The sequence below is a fragment of the Elephas maximus genome, chromosome 27 (genome assembly GCF_024166365.1).
Source record: "Elephas maximus indicus isolate mEleMax1 chromosome 27, mEleMax1 primary haplotype, whole genome shotgun sequence".
Lineage (NCBI taxonomy): Eukaryota > Metazoa > Chordata > Mammalia > Proboscidea > Elephantidae > Elephas > Elephas maximus.
In genome coordinates this window covers 16,855,267-16,881,340 of record NC_064845.1, presented here as the reverse complement: position 1 = coordinate 16,881,340, position 26,074 = coordinate 16,855,267, and positions in this window count along the sequence as shown.

Sequence of the window (26,074 nt, the reverse complement as noted above, 5' to 3'; positions counted from 1 at the left end):
GGACTATGGGCACACAATATTGGGAATCATGGCATAACCAGGTTGACACACATTTTTGGGAGACACAATCCATGACAGGTACTTCATCTAGTCTGTGCCACATTGGACATACTGAGTGTGGAGCTTCTTCTAGAGGCTCTTTGAGGAAACGTGCTACCAACCTCTTCCCCTAATACTTTATGCTCCTGCATATTTACCTAGATATTTCTATCATGTGACACCCCCGTCTGGGTTCCACCTTGAAAAGAAGAAAAATATTGACCCCTATTTCTTGTTTCTATATTTTATATCTTTCCATCTATTTTTTATCTCCATGCCCTGAACCAGTAAGAATGGGCTTTTATCTCCCTCTGTATCACATTGAGAGTTTCTTCAAGCCCTGGCATATATACTTTATGATTTGAAGACCCAGACATGGCTCTGGATTAGGTAAAGGAGGACATTTGAAACTGAGAAATCTCCACATATCTTAGAGTTCAAGACTACTGTCTCAATACATAGGTTTAGAAGTCATCTTTGACTTCTTTGTTTCCTCATCTCCAGAGCCATGAGCATCACAGCCCAGCCTTAAAATAGAAGGCTACAAGCCAACATAATTAAGGATGAAAATAAAAATTCATCAGTTTAACATGTTTAAAATACTATCTGTGTCACATTGTGAAGTGCCTAGAAACAGTACCCAGCTCAAAGCAAATGGACTTTTGGGTTCAGTATGAAATTGAAAGAATCCATGTTGGAAGGTCTCACTTTTGAGCTGACCCCCAATGGGATAGGTGAAATCTGAATTTTTGTAGGTGGCAAAGCATTCCGAACAGAGAGAGCGGGCCGGAATTAGGAACCAAGTCATTAAAGGGGTTTTCAATTTCAGGTAAAACGTTTTGAACTTTATTACATAGGAAATAAAGTATATTGAAAGCATGTCTTTGAGCAAGAAAGGAACATGCTTGGAGCTTTAAAAGAAAGACCAACATAGCAGTAATTGTGAAATGGAATTTATATCATTACTGTATAGTAAACAGAAATGGAAGTATTTGAATTTCAACAGGCAAGAATTCAGAATAGAATGATGCTTAAATAACATATTTTTCCCCCTTCTTAATTATTTCTTTCTGCTCAATAGGAACTGGTCAAAATGCCAGAACCTAACAGAGTCACTATAAAAAGAGTCATATAGATAGAAGATAGATAATTTACAAAAAAAAAAAAAAAAAAATTTACTAAAGGGGACTAAATTACCCTTTGGCATTAGTGTACTTTCCAAAATAAACTGGGTTTCCACTATTTTACAACATTTCTTAAAAAGTATTTTGCAATTGCTTTCAATTCTAACACTTTAATTTAAAAAAAAAATAGAAATAACAATTCTCTAAACCATTTTTAAAAAAATGTACTGTATCACTTGTCTAAACCCCTACCAGGGAATTAATCTAAAAGTGAATAGTTACAATAAAAGCACATGGTCTCATGCTGGTTGTCAGCAGACTTGAACACGGCCAACTAAAAGGAGATTTCACAGTACTGCGATGTCCTAACAAATAAATACACATGAGATACTCACTAGTGTAGTGTGAAGTATTCTCATAAATATTTTACACTTCTGTCATTTGTTTAAAATAAAGTACACTGGTGTCCTAGATTTTCTGAGAGGGTTCTGCATGATTTCCAATTCTCAGGCTTTGATAGTTGCCAGAGTGGTTCCCAGTCAAGAGGAGCCCAAATCCTGAAAAGCCTGTTCCAAGGAGGCGTTCAGATGCAGCAGTGACATGGGACAAGCTCTTGTTTCAGTCATACTCCAGCTCATTATGAGCATCAAGGAGAATGTTTTGTTTTCTTTTGGGCCTTCAGAAAAGGAAATGCTAATTTTAAAAAAAAACCCTCCAGGACACTCATACCTACATAACAGTTGGTAGGACTTATCTCAGTTTTCAAAAGTTAAAGTGGATCTTGAAATGGAGCAAACTGAAGCGAAGTATATTATGAAACGATGGCAGTTTCAAAACGGAGGCAAAGCCATGCTTTCTTGGTACGCTGTAACTAGGTATAAGATACACTGGACTGCAGCATGGAGCCTTTGGTATTTGGCTCATCAGATTCAGAGCTGCGTACAGAGAAAATCTGAGCTACATACATCAGCTACTAAAATGTGTCAATCTCAAATGGCTAAAAAAAAGAAAGAAAGAAAGTTCCCCAAACTACACGTTACAAATAATCTGAGAAGCTGAAATACATGTAGAAGAATGGGGCATCAGGATTGGAGGAAAACTTGTTAACAACCTGCCATATGCAGAGGACACAACCTTGCCTGCTGAAAGTGAAGAAGGCTTGAAGCACTTACTGATGAAGTTCAAAGGCTTCAGTCTTCAGTATGGGTTGCACCTCAACATAAAGAAAACAAAAATCTTCCCAACTGGACCAATAAGCAACATCATGATAAATGGAGAAAAGATCGAAGTTTTCAAGAACTTCATTTTACTTAGATCCACAATCAACGCCCATGGCAACAGTAGCCAAGAAATCAAACAACATATTGCATTGGACAAATCTGCTGCAAAAGGCCTCTTTAAAGTATTAAAAAGCAAAGATGTCACTTTGGGGATTAAGGTGTGCCTGACTCAAGCCATGGTATTTTCAACCACCTCATATGCATGCAAAAGCTGGACAATGAATAAGGGAGACTGATGAAGAATTGACGCCTTTGAATTATGGCGTTGGAGTAGAATACTGCCAAGAATGAACAAATCTGTTTTAGAAGAAATAGAGCCAGAATGCTCTTTAGAAGCAAAGATGGCAAGACTTCATCTCTTGTACGATGGACATGTTCATCAGGAGGAATCAGCCCCTGGAGAAGGACCTCATGCTTGGTAAAGGGTCAGAGAAAAAGAAGATTCTCCATTAGATAGAATGATGCAGTGGCTGCAACAAAGGGCTCAAATATAGCAACCAATGTGAGGATAGCTCAGAACTGGGTAGTGTTTCGCTTTGTTGTACACAGGGTTGCGATGAGTCGGAACCAACTCAATGGCACCTAACAGCAACAACAACACACATTACTTTCTCAAAAATAATTGACACATAAATTATAAATTAAAGAGTTATACATTTGTGTAAAAACTCCTGTACATTAAAAAGCATACACAATATGAGTAGATACTCCATATTAAAATAGATTTGATTTTTACCACCCCACTCCACTGTCATTAGAATAATGTGACAATAAATATCTTCTTCATTAGATCATATAACATTATATCAGGGGGACTCAAAATATACAATATTTAATATAGCATTATTATCAGTTATTTTTCCCTTTATAAATCATGCTTTCAAATACATGCAATATTCTCTAAATGTAATACTACAAATGTACACATAATGATGAGATATAGCATTGTGAACTGTGTAATTCATGAATCTTCCAGAAATATTGCCACTATTTTTCCTGAAAAGTAAATACATTTGAGGGAAAAAAAAAAAAACAAAGTTTTCTTTTTTTTAGTTTAAAGGTAACCTAGGTTAAAGAAATGTCTTTGGAGTCACAAGTAACATTTCCAGGGAGATGTAAGCATGCTGGACTCTTCCAGAAAGGAAATCAAGTGGAAGACTCTTAAGGGATATTAATTCAACACTACAGACACAATCCTGAGAAAGCAGAGACATTTGTTTTCAAAGGAAATTGGCTTTTGTAACACAAAAGAGGTACAACTCAGGGGATGAAGGGTTGCAATCACGATACACATCACACAATGGAAACGCCAAACTAAGCTATCCCTGCTAGAAATCAAGGAATAGGTACAGGCCTGAGAGGTTCCAGGTAAAGTGCCAAAGGCCACCTTGGGTGGTATCCGTCTTTTTGCAAATAAGCAGCTGAAAAGTTGTGTATTAAGGAGGAAAATTGTTCACTGATACCCACTTTGCTTAATTAAGGATACACTGACTAGTGAAAATAGAGGCATGATGGAAAGCAAATCTGAAGGAAGTTATTACTTTTTAAAAAATCTATAGAAACATTATTTTAAAGTTGAGACTCATTGAGCTCTAAGTATCTGGGAAAACATAAAGAATTTATACAGGTTTGATGCAAAATCTCATTGGTGCGATTTGAAATAAGATTGGTAGTCGTGTGAAATCTATGAATGGGACATCCCACTGTAGGAGAACATTCAACATAAATAAGACACACAATTTCTATCACTAACATCTGGAGAAATGCAATGACAAATCAAGCAATGGGATGTGGGGTGCAGGACCTAGTTTTACCCTAGGGAAGGTGGACTTTGTCCTTGGCTCTGGAGAATTAACCCTTGGAGTAACCCTTGCCTTGATCTGAGACTTCCAGGAAGTTTGTGCTGACAAGTGGGGGCTGGCCAGAGCAGAAAAGACTCACTTGGGAGACCAATACCAACAAGCCTTATAAAGTATGATTTAGCCTTTCATGCAGGACTGACCAATAAAAGCCCTGAACACAAAAGCTTGAGAGCTTCAATGTTCAAAAAACATCTGCTTTGAGGAGGGCTGTATACCCCTTGGGACATGGTAGCTCTGGATTAGGAACTCTCCCAGACCTTGTTCTATGTGTTTTTTCATTTGTATCCTTTTTGGTTATAATAAATCTGTAGTCATAAGTATGGTATCCAAAAAAAAAAAAAAAAAAATCCACTGCCTTCAAGTCAATTCTCATAGCAACCCTATAGGACAGAGTAGAACTGCCCGGTAGAATTTTCAAGGAGTGGTGGTGGATTTGAACTACCCACGTTTTGGTTAGCCTCTGTAGCACTTAACCACTATGCCATCAGGGTTTCCATAACCCTCTTCAGTGGCCCTACGAGTATGATATAACCAAAAAACAAACCCATTGCTGTTGGGTCAATTCCGACTCATAGTGATCCTACAGGACAGAGTAGAGCTGCCCTATAGAGTTTCCAAGGAGTGCCTGGTGGATTTGAGCTGCCGACCTTTTGGTTAGCAGCTGTAGCTCTTAACCACTATGCCACCAGGTTTTCCGTAAGTATGGTATACTCGCCAAAAATTCTGTGAGTCATTTCAGTGAATTATCGAACCCAAAGAGGTAGTAAGACCTGACAAGTGAAAAGAGAAGGGTATTGTGTGGACTCCTTAGCTTATGGCTGGCATCATGAAGGGATTGTGAGAAACCAGCCCTGAATTTGTGGCCAGCAGGTCAGAAGGTTGAAATGCCCGTAAAAACCCACTGCCGTCTAGTTGATTCCGACTCATAGTTAGACTCCCCAAAATTGTGGGTGGTGTCTGCCTATTTAGCTGTCTGAAGGATGGTGAACTTTTACCTTGTGAGCTCTGGCCTAGCTCCAGATGACTGGAATCAGACAGAAAGTGCCGTGGGGGCAGCTGATGATGAGAACGGAGAAGTGGGAATGTGAGGACTTGATCAATCTCCACACTTTGAGGATTGGATTCATGCTGATCCTTACTGTGCGTAGACGTTTCTGGTACTATTGATAAGTATGTAAGCAAGTCATGGCATGTCAGACCTGAAGAGAAAGCTAGGAACTATCAATTCTGGTATCTTTAATTTTCTGAAGAGGAGTCTGAGACCTAGAGAGATTAACCCGAAGTCAGACCTGGGAAAAGCAGATTCATCTCTGTTCCTCAAAATCCTACCCATCCTTCAAGACCCAATGCAAGGCAGAGGTCTTCTCCCTCTATGACTGCTCTGACATTGTCTGCACCATTTGCCAATCCACTGCCTTGCTCAGTCTCATTTATTTGCCATATTTGAATGGTGCAACTCTTCTATCGTTACTTGCTTTTTCTCTTTGTTGCAACTAAAATGTCATACTGCTAAGAAAGCTGAAGAGGGTCCTAGGTCTCAGGATATATAGGACCTATAGAAAGCACTCAACAAGTCTTTTAAGTAGATTTATGTGGAAACTTCATATCACCAACAGCAGGATCTGGCATCTCACCCTGATATAACAAGTGGTACAATACCCTCCGACCATCAGGAGTCTAAATTCTAGAACTGATGATGTCCATCTCTCAGTTTATCATCTCCTCTCTGGCTATTCTTCTAGGTGTCCCTGTCCTAAGTCGGTTCTCTCAGATCCACACAGCTTTCACGTTCTCTCTGACATTCCTTTATTCTCCTGCCTCTGTGTATTCTATTCATGTCCACCCCAATCATCCTTGTGCAGACTGGATTGTAGGTGTGTATTGGCAGAATGTGAGCATACAGAAACTTCCTAGTAATACTGTCAGGGTTCTTGTATCATTCTTCACTCATCTGGAAATTGTGAACTACTTCTGTTCCTTGCATCTGACTGTATTGTTCAGTATCTAGTAGCTGGAATACATTTAAAGCTTTATGGCCCAGACTCTAAACCACACTGCAGTGCAACATATCTAAACCGGTAGCTCTCCTCTTGCCACAAAGCATAGCACCCCAGCATATTCTTGCTTCCACATTCTATAACCTTACCCCATTCCTAGGGACTAGTTGGGGCACCGTGTTGCACCTCCCATAACCCTCTTCCCAAAAAACCAAACCCAGTGCCATCCAGTTGATTCCAACTCATAGCAACCCTACAGGACAGAGTAGAATTGTCCCGTATAGTTTCCAATAAGCGTGCTGGTGGATTTGAACCACCCACCTTTTGGTTAGCAGCTGTAGCATTTAACCGCTATGCCATCAGGGTTTCCATAACCCTCTTCAGAGGTCCCATGGGGATGTATGAGGTATTTCTTGTAACTGCGTCACTGCAGCTCAACATCCCCCTCTGCCCCACCCCACCTAGGATAGGCCATTAACATCCTTTCACTTTTTATTTCTCATAGTATCAATTTGCCTTTTATCCTCACATTCACTCACTCAAAGAATATTGTTTAAGCACCTACCACATACCAGGCATTATTTTAGGTGCTAGTGATTCAGCACTGAATATGACTGGAAATGACCATGCCTCATGAGGCCCTAGTGGCACAGTGGTTAAGCGTTTGGCTGCTAACCAAAAGGCTGGCAGTTCAAATCCACCAGCCACTCTTTGAAAACCCTATGGGGCAGTTCTACTCTGTCCTATAAGGTCAGTATGGGTCAAAATCAACTTGATGGCAAAGGGTTTGGTTTTGATTTTTAAGGGAGCTACCATTTTATAGTGAGGGAAGAAAGGAATAAGCATATAAACATAATTTAATGCTATGTAGAGGTAAATGCCATGAACAAAAATTATTCAGATTGGAGGAATACATAGTTGCTGGGAGAAAGTATGCTATTTTAAATACGGGAGACAGGAAGGCCCCTATGGAACTGATACCAAATGAACCGGCAGAATGAACCATGCAGAGATACAGAGAAATAGCTTTCAAGGCAGAAAAAAGAACATGTACAAAGGTTCCAGCTCATTTTCTTTGAAAGAATAGTGTGGACAGTGTAGGTGGAGCAGAATGAAAAGGAGAGAAACTGATAGGAGATAAAATCAAAGAGACAGGCGGGCTGTTCTTGTAGGTGCTTGTAGGCCATGGTAAGGAGGTCAGATTTTATTCTCAGTGAGGTAAGAATCTACTGTAGGACCTTGAACAAGAGGGGACATAACCCAAATAATATTTTAAAAGATCACTCTGACTATGGAAAAGAGAGTATAGGGGGCAAGGGTAGAAGCGGGAACAGCTATTAAGGGAATAACAGTCATCTTTTGTACGTTGCCAAGGGAACCCAGCCTCATTTGGGCTTCATGTAATATCAGAAGACTTCATAATGAGATCAAAATATTTACAGAAAGTCCGTGATACATCTAGAATGTACCAAAAAAAAAAAAAAAAAAACCCATTGCCGTGGAGTCGATTTTGACTCATAGCGACCATACAAGAGAGAACAGAACTCCCCATAGAGTTTCCAGGGAGCACCTGGTGGATTTGAGCTGCCAACCTTTTGGTTAGCAGCCATAGCACTTAACTGCTACGCCACCAGGGTTTGGAGATTGCATTTATAGAGACTTCTCCTCTTTCAGAAACCCTGGTGGTGTAATGGTTAAGACCTACCATGGATAACCAAAAGGTCGCGAGTTCATATCCACCAGGCACTCCTTGAAAACCCTATGGGACGGCTCTACTCTGTCCTATAGGGTTGCTATGAGTCAGAATCGACTCGACGGCAACGTGTTTGGCTTTTTTTTTTTTTTGGTTTTTCCTCTTTCTCCTTCTTCTCCTCCAAATCATATCCCTTTCTTCACTTTTGGAACAAACAGCCTAGAGCTGACCTCACTGTGTGGAGGACCTGGTGATCTCCACTAAGACAGGAGGTCATCCCTTAGATGATCTTCAAGAGGAAACCAAAGGACCTGATGCTCTGGTTTCCAACACACAGTCTCAACACAGAAGGATAGGAAGTAAAAAGAATAGAAAATATCAGGTATGAGAGAGAAAAAAATCTGCTTTCAAAATAAAATATGTCAAAGAAAAAGTCTCAAGGGAAATTTTAAAATATTTTGAAGTAAATGAAAATACAGCTCTTTAAAATTCTGGGGATACAGCTAAGGCAAAGCTTAAGGGTAAATATATAGCATTAAATGAGTATATTAGGAAAGAAGAAAGTTCTAAAACTAGAGAAAGAAGAATAAGTTAAACATGAAGCCAGCAGAAAAAGAAAAATTGGGGCAGAAATTGAAGAAATTTAGAACAAGAAAACCATAGAGAAAATAAATGAAATGAAGAGCTCATCCTTTGAAACGATCGATAAAACTGATAAAACTTTAGCTAGGCTAACCAAGAAAAAAGAAAGAAGACACAAACTAAAATGTCATAATAAAAGGTGGGTCATCACTGCTGATCAGAAGTTAATAAGGGAATACTGTGAAGAACTCTATGTCCATAAAGTCAATAACTTAGATGAAATGGACCAATTCCTTGAGAGAGTTTGTGTCAATCCACTCCTATAAAGACTACAGCCTTGGAGACCCTGTGGGGCATTTCTACTCTGTCCTATGGAGTCGCTATGAGTTGGAATCAGTTTGACAGCAATGAAAAATATCTTTATATCTATTAAATAAATTGAATTAATAGTTTAAAATTTTTCTAAATAATAAAGCAACAGTCCCAGGTGATTTCACTGGTGAATTTTGCCAAACATTTAAGAAAAAAATGAGCCCAATTCTATTAACCACCCCTAGAAAAGTGAAGAAGAGGAAATATTTCCCAACTCATTTTGTGAGGCCACCATTACTCTAACGCCAAAATTGGAAAGAGACATGACACGAAAACAAAACTACAAATTGATACCTCTCATTGATATAGATGCAAAAATCCTTAAAAAGTTAGTGAAAGGATTATACATTACAATCAAATGAGGTTCATTCTAGGAATGAAGGACTAATTCAACACTCAGAAATCAGTCTACATAATTTAACATATTAATAGACTAAAAGAAAAACTATATCATCATATTAATAGGTGCAGAAGCATTCCATAAAATTCAACACTTATTCATGATCAAAATTTTCAAAAAACTAGAAATGGAAGAGAACTTACTACACCTAATAGAGATTATAGTTGAAAAACCTATAGTTAATGCTATACTTAATAGAGCGTCTGCATGCTTTCCCCCTAAGATTGGGAAAAAGCGAAAGATGTCCTCTCTCACCAATATAAGGATAGAAAAAGTGCTCAGCAGTCGGCAGAAGTTTGGATCGCAGGGACTGTTTGAACAGGGAATGCTCAGGGAATTTTTTAGAGAGGTGTAATTTATCTGCATGGTAAATATATGCATTTTTCAAAACCCACAGAACTTTACAGCACAAAGAGTGAGTCTTAATGTATGCAATTTAAAAATATAAATAAATGGATTGGGAGTTGGAGACTCCCAGAATGAACTGCAAACTGTGACAGTAAAGTCTTACTGTCTTACAAATATATGATATAACTTCACTGAAGGAGATGGAGAAAACGGTGCTGACCTAAGTAACTCTGGAAAATGATATTATGACTGGAAACTGTAAAGCTACAGACAAAAGGAATTTACATATAAACACCACACTCTGGTTGATAAAGTTGTTTCTCACGAGGTATGGGTAAACAACTCTGACTGCTATCTAGGGTTGCTATGAGTTGGAGCTGACTCAACAGCACCTACAACAACAACAACGTATACATATAGTGGGAGGAACAAATAAGTAAAAAGACAGCAGATGGTGGGAGCCAGGTTTCTCACTGTTGAAGTGGGAGATTACACATAAGCAAGGAGAAGGCTAGAATGAACCATGTGAGACTAGACTGGACATGGAGAGATCAGTGTGAATTCAATTTAGCTTGATAATAGATACAAATAGATAGATACAGAAATCACCATAGCTGTGTGTATACACAGAAACCCTGGTGGTATACTGGTTAAGAGTGACCAAAAGGTCAGCAGTTCGAATCCACCAGGCGTTCCCTGGAAACCTTATGGGGCAGTTCTACTCTGTCCTATACGGTCATTATGAGTCAGAATCAACTCAGTGGCAAAGAGTTTTCTTTTGTTTTTTTCTGGGTGTGTATATACATGGACTAGTATCCAGACATGATATATATTCCCTTGGTCTGTCTGCTGACAGAGCTAGAAGCAATACACCACAGTAACAACAAACACACCCCGAGCTCAAATCTCGCTATTTAATACTATCCTCTAACAAAAGAAACCAGGGCTCCTTAGAAAAATGACTGATTCTAGGGCTAGAGCATGGAACATACAAGTTGAGCCTGGAGCACTTCCAGTGCTGGGAAGTAAGGAAGTGTTCAAAAAACAAAAACAAACAAAGAAAAAACAGATGCACGGTAAAAAGATAGAAGAGCTCCAGTTGGCCAAAGCTGGAACAATTTGAAAAACAAGATAAATAAAACAGTATTGGATTATAACCCAAAGTATAAAATAAATCTCCATAGTCCATTCCAATATAAAGAAATGATTAAATAAACAAGCAGAGACAAATACCCTATTATGAAGAATTCCAAATACACTAAAGAGATGTTGCCTGATTCCCCGCCCCTTAATTGTGATCTGCACTTACTAACTTCCTTCCAAGGAGTAGAGAATGGAAAGGGGGAAAAAAGAGAAATCTGACAAACACTATCCCAACCAGGCAATCAAAGTCAAGATCATGAGCGATATGTCATGTTGACAGCATGTATACTTGACATGATGTGATGAGAATGACATTTCGTCTCTGTGGTCTTCCTCCCAAAAACCTATGGCCTCAGTGTAACCATGAGAAAAACATCAGACAAATACCAACTGACATTCTACAAAATATCTGACCAATATTCCTCAAAATTGTCAAGGTCATCAAAAATAAGAAACTTTCACGGGCTAAAGGAGCCTCAGGAGACATGACAATACATGTAATGAATGTAATATGGTATCCCGGGGGGGGAGCCTAGAACAGAAAAAGGACATTAGGGGAAAACCAGTAATACCAGAAAACAAGTGTTGACGTTGGTTCACAGTAACGCACAAACGTTGGTTCCTTAGTAATGACAAGTGCTGCATAGTAATGTTAGATGTTAGCAACAGGGAAAACTGGATGAGTGTACATGGGAACTCTGTTTTACCTCTGCAACTTTACTGTAAATCTACAACTATCCTAAAATCAAAAATTGAAAAAAAGAAGGCACTCATAAGAGGACACTGTAAAGAAAAATCTGCGGTCAGGCCAAAAAACAGTATATAGACAACTTGCTCCATCGGAGCTCCAGCATTTTATTTCCTCTTCTTTCATCTTGTCCTTGTCTAGAGCCACGGTTTTTTTCCCTTGTCAGGCAATCCCTTGGCAGATCCAGTTTCTCCTTCCTCCTCCTCACGTCTGTCCTATAACATTCTCTTGGAATTTTTTTTCAAAGCTGTGTATTTAAAGGTACAGCAAACGGTCCCCAAATAGTACCCCCTGTCTTCCTTGTGTCAATGTATCTATTCCTCTGTGGATCTTGAATCCCATTACCAATGAAATGGACAAAGATCTATATCCCTGGCACAGGGCAGAGAAACCATTTATGCCTTAGGAGCTCTTTAGAACAAAAGAACCGGCGACAGGCAGTGAAATCCATTAATAACCTACAGCCCCACAGGGCCAAGAGTCTAAGTACTGCTTACAAAACAATGCCTATAAAACAGCAAGAAGTCAGTAATAACTTTCTAACCTGACTACAATTTCAAAAATGGCTTCTGGATACATAGTGCTACCTTTCATTTCAGTTTACAGTTCTTCCTACTTTTCCCAGACCTCCTTTGTTCTCATTCCATTCTTAAATGTGCATTATAATAAATGGTAATGATATCTCACATTTATTTAGTGATTTTTTTTTTATATGCTAAGTCAAAACCCTGGTGGCATAGTGGTTAAGTGCTTCAGCTGATAACCAAAAGGTCGGCAGTTCAAATCCACCAGGTGCTCCTTGGAAACTCTATGGGGCAGTTCTCCTCTGTCCTATAGGGTCACTATGAGTCAGAATCAACTCGATGGCAATGGGTTTGGTTTTTTTTTTTTTTTTTTAAATATGCTAGGTACTCTATAGGAGCCCTGGTGATACAGTGATTAAGTGCTGGCTGCTAACCGAAAGAACAGCAGCAGTTTGAACAGACCAGCTGCTCCATGGGAGGAAGATGTGGCAGTCTGCTTCTGTAAAGATTTACAGCCTTGGAAAGCCTATGGGGCAGTTCTACTCTATCCTATAGGGTCACTATGAATGGGAATCTACTCAATGGCACACAGCAACAACATGTACTATACAAATTATTTTTTTTTCTTTTTAATAATAAGGTAGTTACTATTATTCTCCACAAATTACAAATGATGAAACTAAGTTCAAAGAGATTAAATAAATTAACCAAGGTGGCATTTGTAAGTGGTGGAGTCAAGATTGAATGCGGTTTATATGGCTCCAGAATCCACGCTCTTAACCTCTAAACATCCTGCTTCCTATCTTCACATCCTCTCTTCCCCCAACTATCGTTTTGGAGACTTACACATTTGACCTTTATTCTCTATCCACATCCAGTTACAGGGGCCAAATTTTGTCAAACAATCCACGTTTTCTCAGAATATCACTGTGGTCCCGAAGCATTTGATCAGAAAGAGAGAGCAAAAGGTCAAACTAAAAAAAGTGCCACAGGTGTGCTTCATCTCTTTCTACTCTAAAGTCAACCCCCACCTCACCAGTGAGAGGACCCACCTACAATTCTCACTTACATTATATTCCCATCTCTTTCAAAGCTCAAGCCTTGGAAAACCATAAAACACTATTTAAAATAAGAATGTGGCATAAAAGTATAGACCTATAACCCTTTAACATGACTTGACAAGTTCTATTGTAGTGTGCGTGCAAAAACCTGAAACTACCTGTCAATCAGTTTGAATCGCCATTTTACACTGTAAGACAGTTACTACCCACCATGGAATTTAATATAGAAGCTTTTAACATTTTTAATCCCACAATGATAACCGGTTTGCCTGGAAGTTCTCTCCCACTCAAATTAGAATCGTCAAGAAAATGAATCTGCTCCATTAAGAAAAACGTCTAATTAGAGTGATATTAATAAAAAATGCATGCTCCCAATTTTGTTCGTTTAATGCCCAAGTTATAAACGCATTATTATTTTAAACGCATCTATTTAAAAGGCACCCTCAATTAACTGATAATTTCCTAGAGAACAGTTATGTACGAATCACATCTCTTAGATGTTTGGGTTCCATAGAACGCAAAGTGCCTTCCTCATAGTAGAAGCTCAAGAAATGTTGTACTGGTCACACAAAACACTGTCTTGTTTTGTTTTTTTAATGGTTATGGATAATCATGCTAAGAAAAGTCCTGAGCTCAAATTCAAAGTGCCTAGGACTCTCTCTAGTGATTAAAGAATTTCAGGAGAGGAAAAATAATATCGAGTAAAAAACCTTGATTACTTCCTCATGCATTTTCATAAGCTTCTCTGTAAGAATTTTAAACAAACATGAAATGGCTTTTCCTAAGGCACACATAACGTTCTTTGGAAAACCAAAGCGTTCTACATTGTTCAAACATTATAACTGTATGAACATGTATTAACGTTTCATTAATTGGAGGCAGAGAGTGGGCCTTTAATACTAACAATCCAGATGAATCAATGCGCACTAACGAGAAGGTAATCCTCCAATTGAATATGCCACCTTTGGAGCACTGTAGTCTTCCGTGAGTACGGGTTTTCATAAAACGAACTTCTGACACAAAATCTGCTCTATAACATTTCTTCATCTTCGGGCACACTTGCCTGAAGTTATTGTTGTTGTTAGTTGCTCCTGAGCTGGTTCTAACTCATAGTGACACTTTGTACAACAGAATGGAACACTGTCCAGTCCTGCGCCATCCTCACAATCATTGTTATGCTTGAGCCCATTGTTGCAGCCACAGTGTCAATCCATCTTGTTGTGGGTCTTCCTCTTTTTCGATGACCCTCTACTTTCCTAAACATGATATCCTTCTCCAGGGACTGGTCCCTCCTGATATCATGTTCAAAGTATGTGAGACTAAGTCTCTCCATCCTTACTTCTAAGGAGCATTCTGGTTGTACTTCTTCCAAGATAGATTCGTTCATTCTTCCGGCAGTCCATGGTATATTCAATATTCTTTGCCAACACCATAATTCAAAGGCATCAATTCTTCAGTCTCCCTTATTCACTGTCCAGCTTTGCCTAAAGTGGGGCTTTGATATCTATTTATATGCTCAAATGAACAAGCCATTCAAAGATGCTCTAATATTCAACCACGACATGGCCAAACAGGTGGTCAAACAAATTAGATGACTAAAATTAACCAGCCTATACCTTGGATGCATTTTATTTCAGATCAAATATGGAAAGACAAATCATAGATTAAGCAACAATTGTTATAACCAAAATGTAATTCACTCATTTTATGTAGATTAACACTACCCACAATTAATCTGAAATAGAAATATTTTCTAAAATGTCATTTTATTGCTAGCCTATTTACTGATATTCAGAAAAGTTTTAGCATATTTCCTATCACTTTCTGTCATTCTGAAATGCAACTATTTCCTTTACCCTAAGCTATCAATCATGGCATTGAAGACCTCTGGCAACTAATACATAAGATAAAAACGTTCACAGGGGAAACCATCACTGGGAGGGGAGGGTGCCAGTGTGCACAGTTTACAAATAACTTACCCACCCAAAATAAATATATCTTGGGATATTATCTTATTTGTGAAGTAGTTTTGTATGCATTTTTTCTACTTTATTATATAGGCAATATGTGAGTATATGTTCTTCACAAAAAAAAAAATCAGTTAATGTACATAAAAATCTTTTTATCACCCATCAACATCAGTATTCAATTCTACATCTTTATGCAGCGAAAATCTTGTTCAGTGTGTATTATTCCAGAACATGCAAACCACTCACATAGACACACCTACACATGTATTTTTTTTTTTTAACCTTTGAACTCACATAAGATAGACAATGGAAACCCTGGTGGCACAGTGGTTAAGAGCTACGGCTGCTAATCAAAAGATTGGCAGTTCAAATCCACCCGGTACTCCTAGGAAACCCTATGGGGCAGTTCTACTCTGTCCTATAGGGTCCCTATGAGTTGGAATCGACTCGAAGGCAATGGGTAAGATAGACAAATCAAAATTTCAAGACACTACTTTTTCCTTCAAATAAACGTCATCCAAAATATTTAAATAGAAGAGAAAGGGGAAATGGACAATTCACCTAAGAAATACAAAAGATCAGTAAGCACAGAGGAAAGGTTCAGCTTCACTAATACATAATTAATGCAAATTAAAACTATGTTGCATCATTTTTTGTCAGTCACATCACTAAATTTTTTTTTTTTTTTTTGAGTACTCAATGTTGGCAAGGAGAGGGAGGGATCAACACTAGGACCTAGATAATATGAGAACAAATCCACTCGACAAGGCGATCAATAATCCAGTTGGTAATGTGTGTCAAATGACTTAGAAGATTCATGGACTTTAGCCTATTAATCCCCTATTCTCAAATAAATCCTGAGGAAATAGGAAGAAATGCACATAATTTATCTGCAAATACGTTCATTCAATCTTACTTACAATAAATGACATATTAGGAAAACCCAAATGCCCAAAAGTAGATGAAAGAGTTAAAAAAAAGTTTGAAAACATTGAAGTGATAAAATGATGGGGATTCATTTAAATTAATGCTTAGGATGAATGTTAATGACTTGTGAGAACTGAGACTATCTGTGTCCACATTGGTAACTACTAGACCATCCATATGACTTAACTATTTGTTTCAGGAATTTTTTGTCCAGCAAGATTAGGCTGCAAACCAATAAACAACTTCACCCTGCTTCAGGAAACTCCTGCAGACCAATTTGTCTGGACAAACAGTTTACTCATCTGGGCAAATAGTTTGGTCATCTAGGCAAACCGCTCATGTGTCAAACAAGAATTTGCTTATTAAGACTTTCTTCAAGAACTTCATCTCACTGTACCCTTCCATCATCAACTACTACATCACAAAACTTGTCTAATATCAATTAGACTTTTCCCTGAAAGATCAACTTAAGCCTACACTGACAATGGGCTCCCACTTCTGTCAAGAGATTTCTGGGACAGTCTACCGAGACTCTGTTGAGGTGATGCTCTCCCTTACAACAGTAAGTTTAATAAACTTAGCTTTGTTTGGTCAACAGATTTTTTCATTTTTTTTTTTTAATGGGGGGAGGGTGAAACTTGCAGTTAACACATGGAAAAAAATCTTACAACATAATCTTGAAGAAAAGCACAAGTTACAAAAGTGTATACGGAGTATAATTTAGACTATGTTCAAATCATGTATCATATATATGCGTAAGTGCACAATGATGTTAAGAATTATTGTGGAGTGGCAACAGTATAAATAAAGTATCTTCTCTATACTTTTCTGTGTTGATTAAATTTACTACAATAAACATGGAAATTTTCTTCATAATAAATAGCTGTATTAAGTAAGTAGATTGGAGTTCAGAGTTTTAGAATAATAAATCAATATAATTTCACTCTCAGCGATACCTTGTTCCTGGCTTCTCTTCTGCTCCACTCCAGAACCAAAGCTGAAAGACTGGGACCCTAGAGTTTCTTACCTCCAACATGGTTACCAAAACAAATAAACAAAAAAAAACCAAACCCATTGCTGTCAAGTCAATTCCAACTCATAGTGACTCTACAGGACAGAGTAGAACTGCCCCACAGGGTGTCTAAGGAGTGCCTGATGGATTCAAAATGTCGACCTTTTGGATAGCAGCTGAGCTTTTAATCATTAGGCCACCAGGGCTCCCTCACAATGTTACAGAAGGCTCATTGTCCCAGGTAAGAAGGCTAATATAGCTTAAAAGGAATTCCAACCAGGAAGTGCTAATAGAAGATACTACCAATCTAGAATTCTACTGCCAGCTAATATATCACTCAAGGTGAAAGGAAATATAAAGCAACTTTCAGCCATAAAAAGACACATATGTACTATACACAGACCCTTGAAGAACTATGGAAATAGTACATAAGAAAGAAGAAAAAGGAATCCAGAAGAAAGAAATAATAATAGTAAATTAATAGGAACATTTATAAATTAAAAAAAAAAACCACTTCATAAAAAATAATGATACTGACCAAATGTATGGATTAAAAGGAAGGTGGGATTACCACACAAAACATAGTCTGCTAAAATATCAGTGCAAATTTAGAAAAATTTACAGTTAACTGCATACATAAAATTTTAAGAATAACCATCAAAAGTCAAAAACCCATCAGAGATTAGTTTTTTAAGTATGGGAACTTTTTTATAGAATAGAAAACAGAGAAGTAAGCAAAGATAAAGCATTATGAAAAGAAAAAGCAAATTAAGACACTGGGAATAATTTTACTTAGATCAGTAAACACAATAAATACAAATGAATTAAACTCATGAATCATATTCCAATTTTGTAAATTTTAAAGTGTGCAAAATAATACTATACGTAATCAGATATATGTGTGTATAACAGATAAATATCTAGCAAATGTATAAAATATGGATGAGAAAAATGTATACTAGTTTTAGGACTACAGTTATCTGAGAAGAGAAAGGATGGAAGGGTGAGTACCAAATCAAAGAATGAAACACACAAGGTTATGAGTATATCTGAAATGCTTACTTGCTTTAAAATGATCTGAAAAAAATATATATGGCAAAATGTTCATACCTAACAAATTCAGCTGATGGATAGATAGGTGCTTATTATATTATTCTCTGCATTTTTTCCACATGCTGATGTATTTCTTAAAATATACTTCAAAAGAAAGTTTCATAATTTTTGCCAAAAAAAGAAAAAGAACCCAAACTCTATCAATCTAATTGAAGGGAGGGAAGTAGAAAGGATCTAAAGAAAAGCTTAATAAATAAAAAATACAATACCCATTGGCAGAATTAAGTTTGAATACATTAAAAAAAAAAAAAAAACCCAGTGCCGTCGAGTCGATTCCGACTCATAGCAACCCTATAGGACAGAGTAGAACTGCCCCATAGAGTTCCCAAGGAGTGCCTGGCGGATTTGAACTATGGACCCTTTTGTTAGCAGCTGTAGTACTTAACCACTATGCCACCAGGGTTTCCTTGAATACATTAGTAAACACAAAAGGTGAAAATGGATTAAGGTCATTCATCAGACTCAAACTATTAAAATCATATTTTTGTAGCCCATGTCATGGATCGAATTATGTCCCCCAAAAAATATGCGTATCAATTTGGCTGGGCCATGATTACTGGTATTCTGTGGTTGTCCTTCCTTTTGTGATTGCAATTTTATGTTAAAGAGGATTAGAGTGGGATTGTAACACCCCTACTAAGTTCACATTCCTGATCCAATGTAAAGGGAGAGTCCTGAGGTGTGGCCTACACCACCTTTTATCTTATAAGAGATAGAAGGAAAGGGAAGCAAGCAGAGAGTGGGGGACCTCATACCACCAAGAAAGCAGTGCCAGGATCAGAGCTCGTCCTTTGGACCCAAGGTCCCTGTGCAGAAAAGCTTTCAGGCAAGGGGAACATTGACGAGAAGGCCGACAGAGAGAGAAAGTCTTCCCCTCGAGGTGATGCCCTGAATTTGTACTTTTAGCCTACTTTATTGTGAAGGAATAAACTTCCCTTTGTTAAAGCCATCCACTTGTGGTATTTCTGTTATAGCAGCACTAGATGACTAAGACAGCCCAGCTATCTGCTTTCTTACTATAGACTTACTTACAGTATAAAGATATAAAAAATATACATGAATGCTAAAAGTTACACCAAAGACATACTCACCAAAAAAAAAAAGCATTCTAAAGTTATATTAACCTGAGACAAAATTAATTTTATAAACTTCATAATGTTTTGAAAACTAATATAAAAAGCATTACTAGGACTGAAGAGGATTATGGATTAATGAAAAAAACAAAGAACAATTCCCCAAAAAGATGTAATAACCACGAATTTGCATGCTCATACTTACGTTGCCTCAGTTCCCCTTGCACTGCTTTTTTATATTAGGAAGGGGATTCTCTACACAGTTTGTAAGACTCCCTGTACCTGGAGATGCATACCAGCATGACAAATGAATAGATTGTCTGCTTGGCTTATAACTCACTCTTCTGTGAATCCATCTGTTGTCAATCTATGCCTCAGAGCCTGAGCCACTGGTTAATGAACACAACCTAGCTTCTAAGGTTGAAATGCCAAGAACTAGGGTCTGGGCTGTCTTAAACTCCTCTTACATGAAGCTCATATCTAGAGCCCAGGCTGAAATCACCAGTCAGCCTTTATCAGTCAGAATCTTTCCAGGAAACAAATGGCACCCTCGAACTGAGTATTGGAGGGATTCTAAAGGAGACAGTTTATAAACGTGTGAGCAGAGTTTAGGGAAACCAAAGGCCAAGTGCATTGGCTACCCCTAAGCCTGGAGGTACAAGGGGAGGGTGGGTTATCTGCACCGAGAGAATACCACCTCACTGGAATTAGTACTTAAGAGGACATGTGTGGCAACCCTTAAAGAAGTAGCATCCTTGGAGACTCAGCAAGGAGAGAGAGAGTGGCACCATTCTCCCATATTCCAATCTTATGACAATGTCTCTCCTTGGCCAAACCCAATGGGAAGCCAATGAGCAAGAGAGTTCAGCCTCCTGGGGCACAGAGCAGGGTAAGGATGGAAGGAAAAAAAAAAAACCCAGTGCCATCGAATCGATTCCAACTCATAGCGACCCTATAGGACAGAGTAGAACTGCCCCATAGAGTTTCCAAAGAGCACCTGGCGGATTCGAACTGCCGACTCTGGTTAGCAGCCATAGCACTTAACCATTATGCCACCAGGGTTTCCAAGGAGGATGGAAGGTAGGGCAATGGAAAACAGAAAATATTCAACACACATCTTTACTCTTAAGACTCAACTGCTATTACCTGAAATCTTATTTATATGAGAGAAAGAGAGAGAGAGAGGTGAGAAAGATGTATTAGAGACAGAGAATTTCCAAATTTCTGTATCATTTTCTCTTTAATATGTTGACTCTGAAGTGGTGATGCTGGCTGCTGTTATTTCTGAATTAAGTATTAGCAAAAGGCCAACTGTTGCTATTTAGCGACACTTTTGCCCATAACCCTGGCCTTAGGCAACAGGGAATTGATTCTCATCGCATAAATGAAACAAACTTCTAAGTGTGCCTTGTGAACGTTTATTCACCCAGGGATTCTCAGAGATTAAACACGGTGTTAGTGGACTTGGTTTTTGTAACTAGAGAATGAAATGCCATGTGCAATTTGCTCTGTGTCACTTTGCAGTGTTTTTCAAGTAGTTCCAATGTTTACTGATTTTGCTTTGGAAGTCCCAGCCACACTCCCACCACACATGATCCCTGCTCTCACGTCACTCCGTTTCTCTGTCCCCTGTTTATGACTTCCATCTCGTCAACCAATAAAAGACTCCTAACAATCCTCAGGAAACCCTGGGGCGTAGTGCTTAAGAGCTACAGCTGCTAACCAAAAGGTCAGCAGTTTGAATCCACCACGCACTCCTTGGAAACCCTACGGGGCAGTTCTACTCTGTCCTATAGGGTCGCTATGGTCAGAATCAACTCAACGGCAATGGGTTTGGTGTTTTGTTTTGTTTTGTTTTGTTTTAATGATCCTCAGAATTTGCAGTTCTGTACCCCACAGATCACGGCACAGAGCTGGGCAAAATGAGAACTGCAGAACACACCCAGGGCTCACCACATTTACTGAGTTCCACTTGGAAGGCAGAGTTTCTTAAAATTCCACCGAAAAGCATTTTTGAGGAGGAATCTAAAAGGACCTGAGTAGAGGCAGTCTCTACTATGAGGGATCTGGACACTGAGGGTCGTTGGGCTAAGCAAGGTGCCAAAGAAGCGTGAATTCTCTCTCCAAATAAACTTGAGTAAAAGTAAACCGAAGGTATGTTCTTCCTAACTCAAAGCAAAACACAGCAAACGCCTCAATCTCTTTAATTAGTAAAATGAGAGTGATAAAAGCACCTACTGGATAAAGTTGTTGTGAAAATTTAATTATCCACATAATACGCTTGGCATAGAATCTTCCAAAGGATGATTACAATTTTTATACTTACTGCTGTTATCATTATCACCCAGATTCTCCTCTACACAAAGAATAAGGGTTTCCTACTTGACACCTTAATCTTTCTATATGTTCTCTGCTATCTGCCCAAAACCTGGAACAACAACCAGGAATGAATGAACAAGCAAATGAGTGTTTTGGCACTATCGCATTTTACATACTTTTCTTTCCCTTCTACTCGATGAAATCAGACATCTTTTACTGGGAAACAAGGATTTGGTCCCCATTTCTTCCCAATCTGTAGCAGCACAATCAAGACTTCACATAGAGTGGTAGCTTCTATAACAAATGAAATTTGAAGTGAACCTTTCCCCCTTACTGCCAATCAATGCGTCTTCCTAAATCCCTTTCTCAGCTCTACCATGAGCACAAAGATGACTGGGAAGGTGAGTCATAATAGCTGGCAAGCTGATCTACCTCAGATTCTCTAAAATGACTAAATGCACTGTGCTTTTCTTTCACAGAAACAATTATGGGGTAAGAGAAACAGCACATTAAATTTGGAAAGGCAGCTTAGTTGCAAGGGTGTAGTAAATTGAGTCTATTAGTGCGGCTTTCCCATAAACTTCCCCTACAATCAATTACGTATTTGCTTAAGGTCCAAATCACTGGAGAGAGCTGTCTGTTAATCCGATTAGATTATGATCATGGCTTCTATTCACCCACCCGTTTAAAGGAAAAAAAGGAAAGAAACATTCTTTTTAAAGTAGACATATCAAACATTTTTCCCACCATTCTCTTTAATTTCAAGCTCTTTTGCTTAGCATGAATCAGAATAAAATTGAGTAAGACTGTAATTCAAGGGCACACCATTCCAAATGCTCCCTCCTCGATAATCTGTCCCTTCTAAAACCATTTAAAGAAAATAGCAGAAGGATCCAACGTCACAATGCTTTTGCATATGTGCTATTCAAAAAGAGTCACAGCTCAAAACATAATTTCATCTTCCATGTCCTAGTAATTATTTCTGTTAAAAAAAATCACTATTTATATCGAAGAATGTGTGTTTCTGCCAGCATCCTATTGTGATGAAAACCATAAACAAGAAAACATATGAAAGGCATAAAAAAAAAGGAGGTAGAGCTAAGCCCCGTCTGGGAAATGGTGCTTTTCATATTTAGCAGGAGAGTGGAGCTGAAAGCAGTTCAGGGAAGAACAAAGGGGACAGCTGACTCCTCCTGAGACACAAACTTACAGTGTGTTTTGTCCTTATTACTTTCGAAGTCAGAAGACCATCAGGCATTCTCCTGTGGCCCAGATAGTACAGAAGGGAGTTTCTAGACTGAAGACAAAAGTGAATTTAGTCACAGCCAATGAGGATTTTTCAAACCACTGCTCTGGGGCTGTCTGTATAGTAAGTCAGAAGTAAATGAACACAAATGTCTACTGTAATAACTGTTAAATAGCTATTTTTGTACCACTCTGTAATTTCTAATTTCGGAGAAAAGGCTGAAGTTGCCAAGGATTTCATTTTACTTGGATCTACAATCGATGTCCTTGGAAACATCAGTCAAGAAAGCAAATGACATACTGCATTGGACAAATCTGCTGCAAAATACCTCTTTAAAGTGTTGAAAAGAAAAGATGTCACTTTGAGGACTAAAGTGCGCCTGACTCAAGCCATGGTATTTTCAATTGACTCAAATGCATGCAAAAGCTGGATAAAGAAGAAGGAAAGACCAAAAAAGAATTGATACCTTTGAATTATGGTGTTGGCAAAGAATATTGAATATACCATGGACTTCCAGAAGAACAAACAAATCTGTCTTGGAAGAAGTACAGCTAGAATGCTCCTTAGAAGCAAGGATGGGGAGACTTCATCTCACGTGCTCTGGACATGTTATGAGGAGGGACCAGTCCCTGGAGAAGGACATCATGCTTGGTAAAGTAGAGGGTCAGCAAAAAAGAGGAAAACCCTCAGTGGGATGGATTGACACACTGGCTGCAACAATGGGCTCAAGCATAACAACGATTTGAGGATGGTGCAGCACTGGGCAGTGTTTCGTTCTGCTGTACACAGGGTCACTGTGAGTCAGAACCAACTTGATAGCACCTAACAACAACAGCAATTTCTAATTATGCTACAGGAACAAAGGCATATTATAGCAACCATGAAAATGCACTTTTAAGATCCCCTACTGTGGGGGAGTGTAATTGACCTGTAGTCCTGGATATCACACTCTGAAATCCCTCACTGTGTTTGTGATGGGGCCATGCTTCCAAAGGGCTATTCCCACTCATTGGCTAAGCCCATTTCTGCAAGATACTGAGATCCTCTGATGGGTGGCTGGCTTGAGGACAGCCCTGCAGAAACTGTCTTAGAACTGTGCTATAATCTAAGACCTTCCTTCCTCATGTCCTCCTTTACTTCTCTTTTACGGGGGTCACACTTGCATTATGTTTTGAAAGTTCTTCTGGCTTCTTTGGCTCCCTCTCCACGTTCCTTCACTGGTGTTTCCCCCAATAAGTCTCTTGTACATCTAATCCCATTTTGGCACTTGCTACTCCGACTACTGGGGCCTACATACATACTTTACAGTGGGCATTTCAGAAAGAAAATTTGGGCAGATGCATTTCTGTAAAACAACCAAATTTTAAAATCACTAGATAAATACATAGAACTAAGTAAGAGAATCTTTTGTTTGCCTAAAATCATGCCATAATTTATATTTGTTGAATTCTGATTTCTGTTTATTGATTTTCCTTCAAGTTCAATATCGTTCTACTGATATCCCCAATTTCAAATACACAGACACATTGCCCCCATAAAACTCAAAAAAAAAAAAAAATCACCTTGTTTTAGACTTATAGTGACCCCATGTAGAACAGAATGAAACATTGCCCGGTCCTGTGCCCTCCTCACAATGGTTGCTATGTTTGAGCCCACTGTGGCAGTCACTGTGCCAGTCCATCTCACTGAGTGTCTTTATTTCAGCTTATTTTAAAATTCCAAATATAAGAGCAAGTTTTGCAGGTGGGTTTGAATAAACCAGTACAGAGGCCTATATGACACTGAATGAAAATTCTTTCTTCCTTCCCTCCCTCCCTTCCTTCTGTTCTCGCTCTCCCCTTCTCTTTCTTTTTCCTTCTTCTCTCTCTCATTTTTTTCTTTATCCTCATTGTCCTCCCCCTTCCTCACCCCCACCCCCCCTCCTCCTTTTTCTCCTCTTTACTTTCTTCATTTTTTTGATAGTGTGTGGTAGAGACTGCTAGCTAATCACCAAATCCCTTTCTTCATTTCCTGAACACATAGACATCAGACTACGTTTCTCAGCCTCCCTTGTGCTAGATGTAGGCATGTGGCTGAGTTCCAGCCAGTGAAATGTGAGCAGAAATGAAGAGCACCATTTCCACAGCTGGCCTATAAATACTCCTTGTGTGATTCCCCATGTTCTTTACCTTCCCATGGATCACTACCTATAAGCACAGAGAGTTTGAAAACCAGACATTGAAAATGAAAGAGTGACGAGACAAAAGGATCCTCGATCTCTAAATTACCAATTTAATCGCAGCTGCCTGAGCAGGAACACAGGAATTGCTATGTGAACAACAAATAAACTTTATTGTCTTAAGCCTCTGAAATTTGGTGCTTAACTTGTTATAATAGCTAGCATTACCTTAGCTAACAGTTTTATACTACAAGTATACCTAACAGGATTCATAGAAAAGATTGTCGCTGCAAGGCAATAATGATATGAAGGCTGTGGCAGATGGTGCCAAAGATGGCTGCTAAAAGTTCTTTCCCTTCCAGAGTGTACATGCTTCTCTTCCCCTCCAGAACTGGCTTATTTCTCCCATTTCCTTGAATATGTGATGGTCCTGTGACTTGCTTTGACCAACAGAATACAATGGAAGGGACCTTTTGAAGTTCCAAACCTGACCCTTAAGAACCCAGACATTTTCTATTTTTAGGTTCTTGGAAATCAGTTTCCCTTGATATGATGTGTTAGCATATTTATTCCTTCTAAAATGAATTCTATGATGAGAAACCAATTTGCTCTGTAAATCTTCACCTAAAGTACAATTTAAAAAAACAAGAAAATGTGAAAAAAAATAAAAGATGATATCGTACCAGAAAAAAAAAAAATGAATTCTATGGGTTGCAAAATAACACGTATGGTTGCTTTTAGTCATTTTAAAATAAAGAAAAAAGTATATATGCACAAACACACAGCACAGAAAAAACCTGGAAGAATACATACAACAAACAAAACACACACACAAATAAAAGGTGAGGAAGTTCAGGATCTCCTGGTGCAGTGAAGGGTCCCAGAAGGAGAGCTGCCATGTGGAGAAAGAGGCAACATGGAGGAGCTGGCACCACAGCCAACAGCGAATTCCAAGGCTCCAGGCCTTGGTGAAACAGCCTTATTGGAATTTCCAGAACAGCCCAGGTACCAGGTGAATGCAGCCACAGGAGTGACACCGGCCGATATCATCTATGTGGAGCAGAAGAACTGTCAACTCACAGA